Source organism: Carcharhinus amblyrhynchos, chromosome 8 (assembly GCF_965287045.1).
Source record: "Carcharhinus amblyrhynchos chromosome 8, sCarAmb.v2.hapA, whole genome shotgun sequence".
Taxonomy (NCBI): domain Eukaryota; kingdom Metazoa; phylum Chordata; class Chondrichthyes; order Carcharhiniformes; family Carcharhinidae; genus Carcharhinus; species Carcharhinus amblyrhynchos.
In genome coordinates this window covers 16,672,301-16,692,789 of record NC_137331.1, presented here as the reverse complement: position 1 = coordinate 16,692,789, position 20,489 = coordinate 16,672,301, and the positions used below count along the sequence as shown (strand labels likewise).

The window sequence follows — 20,489 nt, the reverse complement described above, 5'->3', positions numbered from 1 at the left end:
CCCGCTCTAAGTATTGGTATCTTATCGACGATGTCATTGTCAGGAGAAAAGACAGGCAGGTTGTCAGAGTGACCAAAGCCATTTGTGGTTCTGACTGCTGGACGGATCACAGGCTCATTGTCTCCAAAATGAGACGCTGCATCAGACCCAAGAGGCGACCACAAGGAAGCAAGGTTATGAAAAGAATCAATGTGGCCAAGCTAAAGAACCCCAGCATAGCTTCAGCACTGGCTGAAGATTTAAAAATCAAGCTTGCTGACCTTCACTTCACAGGCAGTGCTGAAAGTGACTGGGAACACTTAAGGGATGCTGTCCATACATCTGCATTGAAGATGCTGGGGCCCTCTACCCGCAAGCAGCATGACTGGTTCGATGAGAATGATGAGGAGATACAGGCTCTACTTGTTGAAAAGCACCATCTTCATCGGACCTGTCAGTACGACCCATCATCAGCTGCCAAGAAAAATGCTTTCACCAGTGCTCACAGGACAATCCAGAATAAACTGTGTAAAATGCAGGATGCCTGGCTGAGTGCCAAGGCAGATGAAATACAGGGATACGCTGACAGAAATGACTGGAAACAGTTCTATGAAGCCCTCAACAATCTCTACAGACCTCAATCTCTCGGGGGTTCCCCTCTCCTGAGTACAGATGGTACAACTCTCATTACAGAGAAGGCTCAGATCCTGCAGAGATGGGCTGACTACTTTGAAGTCCTCAACCGACCATCATCTATTAACAATGAGGCAATAGACAGGATTCCCCAGGTTGATATTAACAGCACCATGGATGACCCACCGGTGGTAGCCGAAGTCACAAAAGTTGTCAGCCAGCTATCCAGTGGCAAAGCCCCAAGGGGCAGGTGCCATACCCGCAGGCATCTACAAAGCTGCTGGTCCTGTACTTTTCGAGAAGCTCACCGCGTTGTTCCAGTCCTTTTTGGAAGCAAGGATCCATTCCTCAGGAATTTCAAGATGCTTCCATCGTACACCTCTACAAGAGGAAGGGCAATTTGCAAATATGCAACAACCACTGAGGAATCTCGCTGCTTTCCATCACAGGAAAAATCCTCGCAATAGTCCTGCTAAATCATCTGGTCACTCATCTGGAGCTGGGCCTGCTTCCAGAGTCACAGTGTGGCTTCCGCAAAGGTTGTGGGACCATTGACATGATTTTTGCTGGACACCAACTTCAGGAGAATTGTCAGGAGCAGAATCGCGAGCTCTACGCATGTCAAAGTTCAGCTGCCCCCACCCACCCCTCAAATTCATTCAGATGGAATGCCAGTTCCATGATGGCCAGAGCACTGGATGACAGAGAATCCTCTGAGGCATTCCCAGTCACCAGTGGCGTTAAACAGGGCTGTGTGCTCGCACCCACACTGTTCAGCATGATGTTTACTGCCGTGCTGAATGATGCCTTCCAGGACAGTGTTCCTGGAATCAGCCTCAAGTACAGAGTGGATGGGAAGCTCTTAACCAGAGGAGACTTCAAGCTATTACCAAAGTGAAGGAGACTGTTCTGAGAGACTTCCTGTTTGCCGATGACTGCGTCATGTACACTGGCTCAGAGCCAGAGATGCAAGTCAAAGAACAAAGAACAAAATCATCCTGGGAAACAGGCCCTTCGGCCCAACAAGCCCGCGCCACCATCTCAACACCACCAGTCCACCTCTCTACCCATGACCCTTATCTAATGTTTTATGGCCATCCAGATTGAGGGAAACTGATTTAGGGACAATTTATTCCTGCCAATCAGCCTAACAGCACATCTTTGGGGTGTGGGAGGAAACCGGAGCACCCAGAGAAAACCCACGCAAGCACAGGGAGAATGCGCAAACTCCCACAGACACCGGCCCAAATCCATGTGTCTGCACAGCAATCAGCGATAGTCACTGAGCTGTCGTCTTGCCCAGTATCTTGTCCAGTTTAGGCACACACTAACGACATGAAGCACTAGGCCAATCTCTAACAACCAAGAGCAGCCCCAGTACGACCCATCGCCTGTATGCCCCTCGTTGGACACGAGGTGGACCGACTTAAAACCTGTGAATGAAAGAGAAAAAAAACATTATCATACTATACCCATTTACATTACCAGGGACGCCCCAATGCTAATGACCCTTATTTAAAAGATTCCCCTACATCCACCCATCTCCAACTCAGTCATGTGCCTGTCTAAGTTACTCTTAAAGGACTCCAGCGTGTTTGTCTCCACCACCTTACTTGGCAAAGCATTCCATACCCCCACTACCCTCTGTGTGAAAAACCTCCCTATAATATCTGTGTTGTACCTCTCCCCCTTCACCTTAAGTCCATGGCCCCTTGTCCTACGTGTCTCTATTATAGGAAATAGCTTACCTCTGTTTACTCTATCTATACCCTTCATAATCTTATATACCTCTATTAGATCCCCCCCTCAGTCGGCGTCTTTCAAGGGAAAAGAGCCCCAATTTCTTCAGTCTTTCCTCATACCCCAGTCCTTCCATACCAGGCAACATCCTGGTAAACCTCTTTATAAGTCAGTATGGACAAATTTTCCACGGATTGTGACAACTTTGGACTCACCATCAACATTAAGAAGATCAAAGTCATGCACCAGCCTGCTCCTCATGCACCATACACAGAACCCATAATCACAATCAAAAGGCAGCACCCTCTCCCAAGCACTGACTATTGATGCAGAAATTAACTGCAGAATAGCAAAGGCAAATTCTGCTTTTGGTAGACTGTGCTCCACTCTATGGGAACGTTGAGGAATCAGCACAGCAAAAAAACTGAAGATCTACAGCGCTGTGGTACTCACTATCCTCCTGTATGCCTGTGAAACTTGGACTGTGCATCAAAGGCATGCACGTCATTTCCACATGACTTGTCTTCGCAGAATATTATGCATCAGATGGCAAGACAAAGTACCAGATAGTGAAGTTATCTCTAGAGCAAGTCTACCATCAGTCCACACACTGCTGATGAGAGCACAGACCCGGTGGGCAGGTCATGTCATCCGTATGTCAGATGAGCACATACCCAAGCAGCTCCTTTTTGGGGAACTCTCTGCTGGAAGGCACTTGCATGGAGGGCAGAAGAAACGTTTCAAATACACACTCAAGACCTCCCTGAAGTCATTTGACAAAGACACAGCCACCTGGGAAACACTGTCACAAAACCGCCCTACCTGGTACTGCCTCATCCACAAAAGCTGTCAAGCTTATGAAGCAAGGTGTACTGCTGAAGCACAACTTACGCGCGAACTTTGCAAGTCCAGAGCCTTCAGCGCATCAACTAGACAAGTCTGTCCAACATGTACCAGGACATTCCTTGCCCACATTGGCCTGATAGTCATCTTCAGACACACAGCAACCAGTCTCAAAATGACTAATGGTGCTGAGGTCCTCACCGATGATGATGGACGAACAACAACACAGGATAGCGCAGAGTCGCTGAGCAGAAACTGATAGCCAAGTTCCACATACGAGGACAGCCTCAACCTGGATCTTGGGTTCGTGTCACAATATCTGTAACCCCCACGACTTGCCTGGCCTTGCAAAATCTCACTAACTGTCCCAGCTGGAGACAATGCACATCTCTTTAACCAGTGCTTAACCCTCCCTCCACTCACATTGTCTGTACCTTTAAGATTTGATTACCTGTAAAGACTCACATTCCAACTATTATCTTGTAAGTTGAGTTTGTGTCTATATATGCCCTGTTCGTGAACTCAACACCCACTCACCTGCTGAAGGGGCAGCACTCCGAAAGCTAGTGACTTGTGCTACCAAATAAACCTGTTAAGGCTTTAAACTTGGTGTTGTGAGACTTTCTGCCCATTGTTCAGCTGACTTTTTTTTGCCAGCCTTTGGCTCCACTTAGAATAAATTCACTACAGTGCAGAAGGAGTTCATTTGGCCCATGGAGTCTGCACTGGCAACAATCTCACCCAGGCCCTATCCTGTAACGCCACACATTTGTTCTCTCAAATTACTCACCCTGACAATCATCTGAGGCTAGAATTTGAACCCGGATCCCTGGCACTGTGAGGCCATGATGTGGAGATGCTGGCATTGGAATGCTGTGAGGCAGCAGTGCTAACCACTGTGCCACCATGCCACCCAGTGGATCTGGACCAGATTAATTTAAAGGCAGTAAATGGGTAGATATTTCCTGCAATTGGAGAGCCCAGAACAAGACAGAGTGCTGTTTTAAGTGGACCATTCAAGGGTGTTGGAAGAAAACGTTTCTTCAAGCACTTAAAAGTCTTGTCTCCCAAAAAGCTGTTAAAGTTAGGTCAATTGTAAATTTCGAAACTAATATGGACTTGAATTTTTGCTCTCATCATAGGATTCTATGATGAGAGCAAAAGGTTTACAGGTTAGAAAAAGGACATTTGACTTATCATGTCTGTAGTAGCTAAAAAAGGAACCTAATCCGACTTTCCAGCATTTGGCCCTGCAGTTTATGCCATTTGAGGTGCATATCCAGATATCTTTTAAATGAGTAGAGATATTCTCCATTACCCTTTCAGGCAGTGAATTCCAGACCCCCAAAACCCCGCCAGGTGAGAAAGCTTTACCTCATCTTCCCTCTGATCTTCATACCAATCATTTTAAATCTATCTCTCCCACCCACTTCTATCGAGGCCCCCACAATTCTGTGCATCTCAATTAAACCTTCTCCTCGCCAATCTTTCCTCATAGCTGTGACTTTTCAGTTGTGGCAACATTCTCATAAATCTCCTGTGATGCCCCTCTTATGCGATTACATCACTTCTATAATGAGATATCAGAACTGCACACCATACACCAGATGTCTTCATCCTTATGAAGTAAACATGTTAATATCTTTTTGAGTCACATCAGCCTGAGTAGAAGTAAAGATAATTTGTGAACCCATTTGAATTTTATAATAATTTGACATTTTCATTGATTTTACTTTGAAACTTATCAGTTTCATTCAAATTCTCAGTCCACCAATGGTGAGAATTGAGTTGAGTATCAGTGTAATTGGTTAACACCTCTATGTTGTCTTACTACAGTCCCTTGAAGACAGCTATGTCAGCATGCCCATGATTGTTCCCAACATCACGCAGGCTGCATCCGGAAGTGTGAGATATGCCAGTAATTTGCCTCTGATTAATTGAGGCCAAATTTCAAATGTGCCACAGACTCTAGCAAGCATGAAACCATGAGTTAAGATGCAAGGAACAGGTTTATTGTTATTTGGGATTTGTCCAAAACCAAAGGAATGGGGCTTCTCTCCTGTTTCGCCAGTCATTGAAACTCAGTATAAAATTAGGATTTATGGACTGTGCCCTTCCTCAATCTTTTACTGTTTCATCATAAGTGAAAAATTTTGGGTCCACTCACTCATTTAATTGTTCTTCACTTGATGCATACCCACTTGCCACATTACAGCTACTCTTTCTTGCATCTGCAGAAATGATCAACTTCCCCCCCCATCGTAATTCATTGAAAAATTGCTCAGAATGTCAAAGCTTTATTTTATGTGCACCCCTAGCCAATAACTAGGGCATCAATGGACAATGGTGTACTTGAGATAAACAGCAAAACAGTGTCCCAATTCTTGTCACCACCAAAAAATAATCTACACACCTCATAATAGAAAAAATTTTGATTTAAAAACTTCAAAAACCAAACCAGTCAATTGCAAAATTAATTCCAAAGCTTTGAATTACATCAAAAACACAACAAATTGCAAGAATTACTTGGGTCTGGCACCATCTATGGACTCAGAATTGGAGTTAACATTTCGGATCAGCGATCTTTCATCAGAAATGTAATGTATTTCAGCAATAGAAATGAAAAAAACAAAAAGCAAGGACTAAAGTATGGTGGACAGCTGGAGATTAAATAACAAAAGCATTTCCATGAGGAGAAAAGGGTAGGATGATCAAATGCAGAGGTTATTCATGACAGTAGTGATAGAGTAAGATAAAGCAGACAAAGCATGTCGGGTGGATAATCAGTGAAAACCAAGCTGAATGTAGAAAGTTCAGAAGGGAAGTGAAAATTGCCATGAGAAACAGAGAAAGTCTCTGAAGAGACTGACAATTTACATAAAAGGAAATCCAGAAGTCTTCCATTGGCATATAGAAGTCAAAGCCTGAGAGAGAAATACAGTTGATTGGGAACCAAAACAACGATTAATGCATAGGCTATGGCTCAGGTACAAAATGAGTACTTTTCCAAGGAAGAAGTGAAAGCCCATGTCATAGCAAAAGGGGAGGTAGTTGGGATGGGCTAAAAATTGATTAAGAATTGAAATTAGATTGTTTGGCTTTGCTTAAAGTTGATAAGCCACCAGATGCATGAAAGCGGAAGACCCAAAGACAAGTAACAGCAGGAGAGAAGAGGAACCAAAGACAGGCAGCAGTACCTTAAAAACCACTCAGTCTAATTCCTTGGCTGCAGAGCAGACTGACCACTTTTCCTGAGAAAACTCAAAAGGGTTACAACACAGGAAAGCCTCGTGGAGTCCGTGGACCACGTCTACATTTTGTGTTATAGATTGCACGCCCTTTTTGATTTACTGATGTTTTGTTTGCACTTCAGTCCCACTCTTCTAATCCACCGGCACCTGGTGCAGAGAGGGGCGGGTCGGGATGTCAGCCTCTTCGTGAACCTGGGCCTGGCGAAATGCGCCATCAATAGGTCCAGGCAGCAGGCGATCGATGGGGCCATCCATCCTGACTGTCTGCCCCTCTATCGTGGCTACATTCGCGGTCAGGTGTCCCTGGAGAGGGAGCATGCGGTGTCCATGGGCGCAGTTGACGCCTTCCGCTCCCGCTGGGCACCGCAGGGGCTGGGGTGCGTTAAAGACCCTTACAATCACATTTTGATTTAATGTTGTAAGTTTCCTTTCAATTTTGGTTTTTGTTCGGGCCGTCCGCCCCTTCCTTTTTGGGGGGCTGCCCCTTCTAATTTGACCCTAAGTTAATTTGAGTTTGTTTACTTGTTGGGTATGCAAAAGAGGTACTAAGGTTCAGATTAGCTGGTGTGTGTTTCCTATTTATTTTAACTGTGGAATTTAAGGTAAGTAGAGGTGAGTCAAATATTCATTAACAGGAATGAAAGGATGGACAGGACATTAATTAAAATTTAATGAACAAAACAATTTAAAAATCTGGCAGGGCAGGTGATATATGGTAGCTGTAGATGGTGGCAACTTAAGGACACCTGTGTAATCCAAGGCAAACTTGTTTAGAAAGTTAAGTATCTGCAGCTGGGGAATTTCAGCTCAAAGTCATTGAGCTGGAGACCAAACTGCAGACACTGCGACAGATCAGTGAGGGCGAAAGTTATCTAGCCTCTATGTTCCAAGAAGCAGCCGCGTTCAGTAAGATTGGTTCATTTGTTTTGGTCCGTGGTCAGGAACTGGGTGGGTGCGACTGGTTGATATAGACGTCTGGGGATCAAGAAGATTGAAGTGGAGGAGCTTCGACCCTTGCAACTGGTTTGAGGTTCTTGCAGCCTTATGGACAAAAACGGGCTGCAGGATGGGTGAGCAAACTGACCATGACATAGCACTATGGAGAACAGTGCTTTCAGGGGGAATAAACATATTTCTGAGTCCAGAAGACGCTGTTGCCTTCTCTGTGCAAGGGTTTGGGACAGCTGCTCTGGGTTGAAGAGGAACGTGCAATGGGAGGGCAAGGATAGAATCATAGAGATTTACAGCATGGAAACGGGTCCTTCGGCCCAACTTGACAATGCCGCCCTTTTTTGAAACCCCTAAGCTACTCCCAATTGCCTGCATTTGGTCCATACCACCCATGTAACTGTCTAAATGCTTTTTAAAAGACAAAACTGTACCTGCCTCTACTACCTCTGGCAGCTTGTTCCAGACACTCACCATCCTCTTGTGAAAAAACTGCCTCTCTGGACATTTTTGTATCTCCCCTCTCACCTTAATCTATGCCCCCTGGTTTTAGACGACTCTACCTTTGGGAAAAGATATTGTCTATCTAGCTGATCTGTGCCCCTCATTATTTTATGGACCTTTATAAGATCATCCCTCAGCCTCCTATGCTCCAGGGAAAAAGGAGTCCCAGCTATTCAGCCTCTCCTTATAATTCAAACCCATCAAGTCCTGGTTGCATCCTAGTAAATCTTTTCTGCACTCTTTCTAGTTTAATAATAGCTTTTCTATAATAGGGTGATCAGTATTGCACACAGTATTCCAAGAATGGCCTTACCAATGTCTTGTACAACTTCAACAAGACATCCCAACTCCTGTTTAGCTATCTTATCCTGGATCCTGTCAGATTTAACCTTACGCAACAACCTACCATGTGGTACCTTGTCAAAGGCTTTGCTAAAGTCCATGTAAACAACAGCTGCCCTTATCTGCCGCCTCTTCAAAAAACTTAATTAAATTTGTGAGACATGATTTTCCACTCATAAAGCCATGCTGACTGTCCCTAATCAGTCCTTGCATCTCTAAATGCCTGTAGATCCTGTCTCTCAAAATACCTTACAACAACTTATCCACCACAGATGTGAGGCTCATTGGCCTGTAGTTCCCAGGCTTTTCCTTGCTGCCTTTTTTAAACAAAGGCACAACATTTGCCACCCTCCAATCTTCAGGCATCTCACCTGTGACTGTCGATGATGCAAATTTCTCTGTTAGGGGACCTGCAATTTCTACCCTAGCCTGGGATAAGTTTCATCAGATCCTGGGAATTTGTCTACCTTGATGCGCTTTAAGACTTTCAGCATCTCTTTCTCTGTAATATGATCTAGTAGTTGTGGTCTACATAAGGCACCTGCTTCAAAATGAATTAAAAAGCAGAACTTCAAAAGATCTGGATTATTACCTAAGCCTCAAGCAAAGGTTTAAATGTGCAGCTCAAAGATTGTTATAAGAGATGGTATGGGAGAAATGGGTTTCAAGTCATGGCGTGCAGGGGATTTTGGATGCTGTACCAGCTTCACCTAAATTGCCCTGTGATCAGTATCCTGGTGAGCTTTATAACTACGGCAGTAGAAAGGGCTTAAAACTAAATAGTGGGCAAAGGAATGTGGATCATAGAATCCCTACAGTGCAGAAGAAAGTAATTCGGCCCATCGAGTGTGTATTGACCCTCTGACAGAGTATTTTACCCAGGCCCACTGTCCTGCCTCATCCCATAGCTAATTCATCTAACCTATATACCTTGGGAAACTAAGGAGCAAATTACTATGGTCATTTAACCTGCACATCTTTGGATGTGGGAATAAACCAGAGCACACAAATGAAACCACACAGACACGAGGAGAAAGTGCAAACTCCAGTCAATCACCCAAGGCTGGAATTGAACCCATGACCCTCACACTGTGACACAGCAGTACTAACCACTGTCCCACCATGCCGTCCTAATTAGGGAAGATGTGATAGAAGATGAGGCATAGTAACAAAACAAGAAAGGAACTAAGAGTGTGCCTTCAAAAGTTAGAGATTGTGAAAATAATAAATCAGAATTAAAGGCACTCTGATCTAAATGACACAGTGTTCACAACTTGATAAATGAATTAGAATCATAGAGCTTTACAGCATGGAAACAGGCCTTTAGGCCCAACTTGTCCGTGCTGCCCTTTTTTTAACCCCTAAGCTAGTCTCAGTTGTCCACATTTAGCCCATATCTATCTAAACCCGTCTTAGCCATGTAACTGCCTGAATGCTTTTTAAAAGACGTTGATGTCTTTTTAAAAGAATTGATAACACAAATGGAGGTAAACAGATATGGTCTAATTACCATTATGGAGAAGCGGCTGCAGTATGACCAAGGCAGGGAACTGAATGTTTAAGTGTATTTGACACTTTGGAAGAATGGGCAAAAGGCAAATATATTTGATTGGCGCTAAGAAACAGCAAGGGACAGCTGTTTTTTTTATAGACCACCAAACAGTTGTAATATAGGGCACAGTGTAAATCAGGAAATTAAAGGTGCATGTAACTAGGATAATAATAACAGCATAATCATAGGGGATTTCAGTCTACATAGAATCTGGATAAACCTAATTAGTACTGTGCTGCACAGGACGAATTCATGGAATGTATGTAAATTGGTTTCCTAGAACCAGTTGAGGAACCAACTCGACAGTTGGATATTTTAGAAGTAGCATTGTGTCATGAGAAAGGGCTGACTAATCTCATTTTAAAGGGACCTTTAGGGAAGGTTGGCCACTGTATGATAGAATTTTACATTGAATTTAAGAGAGCTGAAAGATTGTACGAGATTAAAAAAGGTTTATGAAGTTACCAAAAAGCAAGTAGTAAGCCTGATGATTGGGAGCATTTTAGAATTCAACAGAAGACCAAGAAACTGATAAAGAGAGAGAATATAGTATTTGTAGATGAATATGAAAGTAACTAGTGAGAAACATAAATATGGATTACAAAATCTTCATGGGTATGTAAAAGGAGAAAGATCAGCAAAGGACCAATAGGCCCCTTTTTTTAATCAGGCTTTGAATTTAAATCTCTTGCCAGGTACAGTTTAGTAACAAACAAAAGGACAGGAGTCTACTCAATTTTTTTTATAACTAACTTTTGTTTATTCAACACTTTAGGTACCAAAACGCAAACTCTCAATGGTCGCAGCACTCTTGAATGCTTAGACTTCAACTCTCAACGTTAGCTCCTTAACTGAAAATGAATACCTCCCAATTTCTTCAGCAAGCTGGCCAAGCAATGCCTCTACACAGAAACTAGAAGCAGGAGTAGGCCACTTGGCCATTCGAGCCTTCTCTGCCATTCACTATGACCGTGGCTGATCATCAAATCTAACACCCTGACCGTCCCCTTCCCCTCCCATATCCCTTAATCCCCTTCACCCAAAGAGCTATATCTAATTTCTTACTAAAATCAGACTACGTTTTGGCCTCAACTACTTCCTGTAGGTTGTGAATTCCACGCATTCACCCCTCTCTGGGTGAGGAAATTTCTCCTCACCTCAGTTCTGAAAGATTTGCCCCTTATCCTCAAACTATGACCCCTAGTTTGAAGTCCTCCACCATTAGGAGTATTCTTTCTGAATCTTCCCTGTCTAACCCTGTTAGAATTTTATAGGTCTGTATAAGATTCCCTCTCACTCTTCTAAACTCCAGTGAATATAATCCTAACCGACTTAGTCTCTCCTCATGATAGAACCTGCCATCCCAGGAAATAGCCTGGTAAATCTTCATTGTCCTCCCTCAGTACTCCCTCGTTTTTCAAACTGGAAGTCTATGACCAGTGGTATGCCTCAGGGATCGGTACTGGGTCCATTGTTATTTGTCATTTATATTAATGATTGGTAGCATAGTGGACAGTTAAGAAGGTTGTCTAGGATTGCAACAGGATCTTGATCAGTTGGGCCAGGAAGCTAATGAATGCCAGATGGAGTTTAATGTAGATAAATGTGAGGTGATGCATAGTGATGGATCGAACCAGGGCAGGCTTTACTCAGTTAATGGTAGGGCATTGGGGAGAATTATAACAAAGAGATCTAAGGGTACAGGCTCAGAGCTCCTTGTAAGTGGAGTCACAGGTGGACAGGGTGATGAAGAAGGCATTCAGCATGTTTGGTTTCATTGGTCAGAACATTGAATACAGGAGTTGGGATATCTTGTTGAAATTGTACAAGAACACTGTTAAGGCCACACTTGGAGTACTGTGTACAGTTTTGGTCACCCTACGATAGAAAGGATATTTTTCAACGCGAAAGAGTGCAGAGATTTACTAGGATGCTACCGGGACTTGATGGTTATAAGGAGAGGCTGGATAGACTAGGACTTTTTTCCCTGGGAGACGTAGAGGTAATCTTACAGAGGTCTATAAAATAATGACGGGCATAGATGAGGTTGATAGTCAACATCTTTCCCCAGCAGTAGAGGAGTCTAAAACTAGAGGGCATAGGTTTGAGGGGAGAGATACAACAGGGCCCAGAGAGGCAATTTTTGCACACAGAGGGTTGTGAGTGTCTGAAGCGATTTGCCAGAGGTCGTACTAGAGGCAGGTACAATTTTATCTTTTAAAAAGCATTTAGACAGTTTATATAGCCAAGATAAGTATGGAGGGATGTGGGCCAAATGCAGACAATTGGGGCTAGCTTAATGGTTAAAAACTGGGTGGCATGGACAAGTTGGGCTGAAAGACTGGTTTCCATGCATTTTTTGACTATCCCATATCTTCCTTTAACCTATGACCATTTTCTTCACTATTAACCACTTTACCAATCTTGGTGTCATCTGCAAACTTGCTTAACATTCCCACCATGTTTTCATCGATGTCATTTATGTATAATACAAACATTAACGGTCCCAGTACTGATTCTTGTTGTTCTCCACTGGACACTGGCCTCCAGTCACTCAAACTGCCTTCCATCACTTTTCTTTGTGTCTTATTAGTAAGCCAGTTTCTGATCCATTTCACCAGATTTCCCTGAATTCCATGTGCTTTAACATTTACAATCCGTCTCCCATGAGGGATCTTGTCAGAAGCTTTTTTGAAATCCATATAAACTACATCAACTGAACTTTCCTTATCCACACGCGATCATATTTTCAAAAAATTATAACAGTCGTTAGGTATGACCTCCCTTTGACTATCCCTAATTCATCCATGCCCTTCCTGCAGGAAGTGCATCCATTCCCAGTTCCTTGAGGACCATGTTAGGGACCTGGAGCTGGAACTGGAGGAACTAAGAATCATTCGGGAAGCAGAGGCAGCTATTTACAAAAGTTACAGGGAAATAGTTACTCCTAAAAGTGAAATGTGGGTGACTGCTAGAGCAGCGATCCCCTGAGGCTGTTCCTCTCCAAAATAAGTAGTCTGTTTTGGATGCTGTTGGGGAGGAAGACTCAACCGGGGTAAGCCATCAGCTACAGGTCTCGGGAGTAGAGCCTGTCCTTGATGCTCAGGTGGGAAAGGGGAAGAAAAGAACAGGATTAGTGATTGGGGATTCCATAGTTAAGGGGATAGATAGGAGAGTCTGTAGGAACGAGCGAGACTCGCGGTTGGTATGTTGCCTCCCAGGTGCCAGGGCCCGTGATGTCTCTGATCGAGTGTTCGAGATCCTTAAGGGGGAGCCCCAAGTCATGGTTCACGTAGGTACCCATGGCATAGGTAGGAAAAGGGACAGGGATGTAAGGCAGAAATTCAGGGAGTTAGGGTGGAAGCTTAAGGCTAAAACAAACAGAGTTGTTATCTCCGGTTTGTTAACTGTGTCGCGGGATAGCATGGAGAAGAATAAAGAGAGAGAACATTTGAACTCGTGGCTAAAGGGATGGTGCAGGAGGGAGGGTTTCAGATACTTGGACAATTGGGGCTCATTCTGGGGAAGGTGGGACCTCGACAAAGGGTACTATGGGTAGTATGGTCTGCACCTGAACCAGAGAGGTACTAATATCTTGGGGGGGAGAATTTGCCAGTGCTATTCAGGGGGGTTTAAACTGATTCAGAGGGGGGATGGGAACCTGAATTGTAGCTCCAATGTACAGGAGGATGAGAATAGGGAGGTCGTGGATAAGGTTTTTAGGTCGCAGCAGAGTATTGGCAGGCGGGAGGGTGGGTTGAAGTGTGTATACTTTAATGCGAGGAGCATACGCAATAAGGTGGATGAACTTGCAGCCTGGATTGGTGCCTGGGACTTCGATGTTGTGGCCATTGCAGAGACATGGATAGAGCAGGGACAGGAATGGTTGTTGCAGGTTCCGGGGTTCAGATGCTTCAGAGAAGAGGGGGAGGTGTGGTATTGTTAGTCAAGGACTGTATTACAGTGGCAGAGAGGACGTTTGATGTGGACCTGTCTATTGAGGTAGTATGGGCTGAGATTAGAAACAAGAAAGGAGAGGTCACCCTGCTGGGAGTTTTTTATAGGCCTCCAAAAAGTTCCAGAGATGTAGAGGAAAGGATTGCAAAGATGATCCTGGATAGGTGCGAGAATAACAGGGTAGTTGTTATGGGGGACTTTAACTTTACAAATATCAATTGGAAAAGCTATAGCTCAAGCACGTTAGAGGGGTCAGTTTTTGTCCAATGTGTGCAGGAAGGTTTCCTGACACAGTACGTAGATAGGCCAACAAGAGGTGAAGCTACATTGGATTTGGTACTGGGTAATGAACCAGACCAGGTGTTAGACTTGGAGGTAGGTGAGCACTTTGGTGATAGTGACCACAATTTGGTTACTTTTACGTTAGTGATGGAAAGGAATAGGTTTATACCGAAGGGCAGAAGTTATAGCTGGGGGAAAGGTAATTATGAGGCTATTAGGCGAGATTTAGGATACGTAGGTTGGAGTAGGAAACTGCAGGAGCCTGTCCTTGATGCTCAGGTGGGAAGGGGGAAGAAAAGAACAGGATTAGTGATATGGAGCTTATTCAAGGAGCAGCTACTGTGAGTCCTTGATAAATATGTAACCTGTCAGGCAGAGAGGAAGTGGTCGAGCGAGGGAACCGTGGTGTACGAAAGAAGTTGAATCTCTGGTGAAGAGGAAGAAGGAGACTTATGTGAAAATGAGACAGGGCACTGGAGAGTTACAAATTAGCCAGGAAGGAGCTAAAGAGAGTGTTAAGAAGGGCTAGAAGAGGACATGAGAAGACTTTGGCGGATAGGATCAAGGAGAACCCTAAAGCTTTCTATAGGTATGTCAAGAATAAAAGATTGGTTAGGGCAAGATTAGGACCAGTTAGAGACAGTAGTGGGAAGCTGTGCGTGGAGCCTGAAGAGATAGGAGAGGCACTAAATGAATATTTTTCATCAGTATTCACGCAGGAAAAAGTCAATGTCGTCGAGGAGAATACTGAGATACGGTCTTTTAGACTAGATGGGATTGAGGTACATAAGGAGGAGGTGTTAGCAATTCTTGAGTGTATGAAAATGGATAAGTCCCCTGGGCCGGATAGGATTTACCCTAGAATTCTCTGGGAGGCTAGGGAGGAGATTGCAGAGCCTTTGGCTTTGATCTTCATGTCGTCATTGGCTACAGGTATAATGCCAGAAGACTGGAGAATAGCAAATGTGGTCCCCTTGTTCAAGAAGGGGAGTAGAGACCATCCTGGGAATTATAGACCAATGAGCCTTAATTCTGTTGTGGGCAAAGTTTTGGAAAGAATTACAAGGGGTAGGATTTATAATCATCTAGAGAGAAATAAATTGATTAGGGATAGTCAACGTGGTTTTGTGAAGGGTAGGTCGTGCCTCACAAACCTTATCAAGTTTTTTGAAAAGGTGACCAAAGAGGTGGATAAGGGTAAGGCAGTTGACGTGGTGTATGTGGATTTTAGCAAAGCGTTTGATAAGGTTCCCCATGGTAGGCTACTGCAGAAAATGCAGATGCATGGGATTAAGGGTGATTTAGCAGTTTGGATCAGACATTGGCTAGCTGATAGAGGGTGGTGGTTGATGGGAAATATTCAACCTGGAGTTCAGTTACAAGTAGTGCACCTCAAGGATCTGTTTTGGGGCCACTGCTGTTTGTCATTTTTATAAATGACCTAGATGAGGGTGTAGAAGGATGGGTTAGTAAATTTGCTGACACCAAAGTTGGAGGAGTTATAGACAGTGAGGATGGATGTTACAGTTTGCAGAGGGACGTAGATAATCTGCAGAGCTGGGCTGAGAGGTGGCAAATGGAGTTTAATGTGGAAAAGTGTGAGGTGATTCACTCTGGTAAGAGTAACAGGAGTACAGAATATAGGGCTAATGGAAGGGCTCTTGGTAATGTCGACGAGCAGAGAGATCTCGGTGTACATGTGCATAGATCCCTGAAAGTTGGCACCCAGGTTGATAAGGTTGTTCAGAAGGCGTACGGTGTGTTAGCTTTTATTGGAAGAGGGATTGAATTTCGTAGCCATGAGGTCATGTTGCAACAAAACTGTGGTGTGGCCGCACTTGGAGTATTGTATACAATTCTGGTCGCCGCATTATAGGAAGGGTGCAGAGGAGGTTTACCAGGATGTTGCCTGATATGGTGGGAAGGTCTTATGAGGAAAGGCTGAGAGACTTGAGGTTGTTTTCGTTAGAAAGAAGAAGTTTGAGAGGTGACCTAATTGAAGCATACAAGATGATCAGAGGGTTAGATAGGGTGGATAGTGAGAGCCTTTTTCCTCAGATGGTGACGGCTAACACGAGGGGACGTAGCTTTAAATTAAGGGGTGGTTATTATAGGACGGATGTCAGAGGTAGGTTCTTTACTCAGAGGGTAGTAAGGGTGTGGAATGCCCTGCCTGCAGCAGTTGTGAACTCGCCAACTTTAAGGCTGTTCAAATGGTCAGTGGATAGGCATATGGATAACATTGGAGTAGTTTAGATTTGAGGGTCATTAGATTGGTTCCACTGGTCGGTGCAACATCGAGGGCTGAAGGGCCTATACTGTGCTGTAATGTTCTATGTTCTAAGTGGATATTAATTTTTTCCTTCAGGATTTTCTCCAGTACCTTTCCTACCACTGACGTGACACTCATTGATCTGTAATTTCGTGATACACCTCTACCACCCTTCTTGACAAGCAGAACTACATTATCCATCCTTCAGTCCTCTGGCATTTCATGATGTGGAGATGCTGGCGTTGGACTGGAATAAACACAGTAAGAAGTCTAACAACACCAGGTTAAAGTCCAACAGATGTGTCTAGGGCGGTGGATAGAGGAGAGCCGGCGGATGTGGTCTTTCTAGATTTTCAGAACGCGTTAGACAAAGTACCTCACAAGAGGTTGTTGCAGAAGGTCGAGGGACATGGAGTTGGGGGTAGGGTGTTAGCATGGATAGAGGATTGGTTGTCAAATAGGAGGCAGAGAGTGGGGGTCAACGGGTGCTATTCGGATTGGCGGATGGTGACTAGTGGAGTGCCCCAGGGGTCGGTGCTGGGGCCTCAGCTTTTTACCATTTATATAGATGATCTGGAGGAGGGAACCGAGTGTAGGGTGTCGAAATTTGCTGATGACACCAAGATTGAGGGAACGGCAAACTGTGCGGAGGGTGTGGAGAGTCTGCAGAAGGATCTAGATAGGCTGGGCGAATGGGCCAGGAAATGGCAAATGGAATTTAATGTTGGCAAGTGTGAGGTGGTCCACTTTGGTAGGAAGAATGGTAGGAAGGACTATTACTTATGGGGCAAAAAACTGCAGCAGGCGACGGTGCAGAGGGACCTCGGGGTCCTTGTGCATGAGTTGCAAAAACCCAGCTTGCAGGTGCAGCAGGTGGTCAGGAAGGCAAATGGGATGCTGGCCTTCATAGCGAGGGGGATTGAATATAAAAGTAGCGAGGTCTTGCTGCAGCTGTATAGGGCATTGGTGAGGCCGCAGCTGGAGTACTGTGTGCAGTTTTGGGCGCCGCACCTGCGCAAAGATATTTTGGCCTTGGAGGGAGTGCAGAGGAGGTTTACTCGGCTGATACCGGAGTTGAGGGGGTTGAGCTATGAGGAGAGGCTGAATAAACTGGGCTTGTACTCGTTAGAGTTTAGAAGAATGAGGGGAGATCTCATTGAGACGTATAAGATGATGAATGGGATGGATAGGGTAGAGGTGGAGAGACTCTTCCCGCTCAAAAAAGACAGTAGGACTAGGGGGCACAGCCTCAAGATAAAAGGGGGGCGGTTTAGAACGGAGTTGAGGAGGAACTTCTTCACTCAAAGGGTGGTGAATCTCTGGAATTCTCTGCCCGTTGAAGTGGTGGAGGCTGCCTCGCTGAATATTTTTAAGACGCGGGTTGATGGGTTTTTGATAAGAGAGGGGATTAAGGGTTATGGGGAGAGGGCGGGAAAGTGGAACTGAGCAGCGACAGATCAGCCATGATCTTATTGAATGGCGGGGCAGGCTCGAAGGGCTAGATGGCCTACTCCTGCTCCTATTTCTTATGTTCTTATGTAGGTTTATTTGTACCAAACGCTTTCAGAACTGGCTATTCCTTCGTCAGCTGGGTGGGGAACTCTGGTTTCCTCCCACAGTCCAAAGATGTGCGGGTTAAGTGGATTGGCCATGCTAAATTCCCCCTTAGTGTCAGGGGAACCAGGAGAGTCTGGTGTTTTGGGGATGGGGCCTGGGTGGGAGTGTGGTCTGTGCAGACTCAATGGGCCAAATGGCCTCCTTCTGCACTGTAGGGATTCTATGTTCTAAAGGTAGATGAGGGCAGTGCAGTTGATGTTGTCTACATGAACTTTAGCAAGGCATGGTAAGTTGTTGCATAAGATTAAATCCCACAGGATCCAGGGTGATGTAGCTGAATGAATACAAAATTGGCTTGTTGACAGAAGCCAGAGGGTGGTTGTCGAGGATTGTATTTCAAACTGGAGGCCTGTGACCAGCTGTGTGTCTCAGGGATCAGTACTGGGCCCACTGTTGTTTGTCATCTATATTAATGATTTGGATGAGAATATGGAAGGCATGGTTAGTAAGTTTGCAGAAGATACCAAGATTGGTGGCATCATGGAGAGTGAAGAAGGTTATCTTGGATTGCAAGGGGATCGTGATCAATTGGGCCAGTGGGCTAACAAATGGCAGATGGAGTTTAGATAAATACAAGGTGGTGCATTTTGGTAGAGTGAACCAGGGCAGGACTTATTCAGTTAATGGTATGGTGTTGGGGAGAGTTGCAGAACAAAGGGAACTAAGGGTACACATTCATAGCTCCTTGAAAGTGGAGTCAAGGATGGATAGAGTGGTGAAGAAGGCATTTGGCATGCTTGGTTTCATTAGTCAAAACATTGAATACGGGAGTTGGGATGTCTTGTTGAAGTTGTACAAGACATTGGTACGGTCACACTTGGAATACTGAGTACAGTTCTGGTTACCCTATTATAGAAAGGATATTATTAAACTAGAAAGTGCAGAAATGAAAGGATGCAACTGGGACTTGATGGTTAAAGTTATGAGGAGCAGCTGGATAGAGTGGTACATTTTTCTCTGGAGCGTAGGAGGCTGAGGGGTTTACTTACGGAGGTCTATAAAATAATGAGGGGCATAGATCAGTTAGATTGTCAATATCTTTTTCCAAAGGTAGGGGAGTCTAAAACTAGAGGGCATAGGTCCAAGATAAGGTACAAAAGGGACCAGAAGGGCAATTTTTTTTGGTGAGTGTGTGGAACAAGCTACCAGAGGTAGAAGTAGAGGCGGTATAATTTTGTCTCTTAAAAAGCATTTAGGCAGTTACATAGGTAAGATGGGTAAAGAAGGATATGGGCCAAATGCAGACAATTGGGACTAACTTAGGGATTTTTTTTTAAGAAGGGTGGCATGCACATGTTGCGCCGTAGGCCCAGAGCTGTAAACCTCTATGACTTATTCCAGTTCATATTTTCTATGTTTCTATTATGCAAGGGTTTGAGCACAGGAGTGAAGATGTCTTGCTGCAATTGTATCGAACCTTGGTGAAACCATATCTAGGCTGTTGATACCCCTACCCAAGAAAGAATACTTCCCATTGAGGGAGTCCAACTCAGATTCACCAGACTGATTCCTGGGATGGTGGGATTGTACTATGAGGAAAGAGAGAGAGGATTTTTTTAAAGCTTTCAATACTTCATTTCTAATCAAAAATGTCAATTCAAATTAGGTCCAATCATGGTCCCACATGAGAGACAAACAAGATCCAAGCTGACACAAGACATTGCATCCCATCTCGGACTCGATCAAATAAGATCCAAGGTGACAGGCATTGCATTCCCTCCTGGGCTTTACCTGACGTTTCATCATGATATATATAAAAAGCCGAGGTGGCTTTGAAAAAGTGCATCTGCTAAAGCTTCTATTTAACCTCATTGGCTACCCTGATCCTTTACTCTACCCTAGCTTAAGGAAACCACAGTTGCAGACGTCAGCATACCCCAAGTGTCATGGTCTATCCTCATAGCCTGCTTGATCATGGTTACATCCCTGCCAGCACAAAAAGCAACCTCATTCACTTGAAAGAGTTGATGGATCACATTAAAGCATACAAAATGCTACAGGGCTCAACGATGCAGGAAGAATGTCTAGAGGTGAAATTGTAAAGGCACTGGCCATAATCTTTCAATCCACTGGGGAGACAACATAAAACAAAGGGTATAATTTTAAATTTGTTGCAGACCTTGGACAAATCATTGAAACAGCGGACTATATTGCCCCTTATTTTTCTCCCCTTCTATGAAAATACGTTACTTTGTACTTTTATGTTAAATTCTATTTGCCACTTGTCTGCCCATTCTGCTGGCTTATTCTTTTGCAGTCAATTGGTAACATCCTACAAGTTTGAAGGTTGACTGGAAATTTTACAGAGATGTTCAAAATCATTAAGAGCTGGACAAAGAAAACAGCTGTTTCCATGAGAACAGTTCTTTACTGGCTTGATTTCAAGTGTCACCAAAAGAAAACATTTTGACCCTGAAAGAGCTTAGGATCTGGAATGCATCATTCGAAAATATGGTGCAAGTTAATTCAATTGCTGTTTTCTAAAAGGGATTAGACAATTATTTGAGAAGGAAATTTTGCAGGGCTACAGGACAAAGGTGACCGAACGAGAACTAATTGTGTTTATCTT

General features: G+C 44.2%; 1 protein-coding gene across 6 annotated transcripts in view; it reads left to right on the top strand.

Annotated features, from left to right (window-relative positions):
- oxr1a (oxidation resistance 1a) overlaps positions 1 to 20,489 on the top strand; it is a 588,813-nt gene that overhangs the window by 550,929 nt on the left and 17,395 nt on the right. The gene's annotated exons all lie outside the window — the stretch shown is intronic.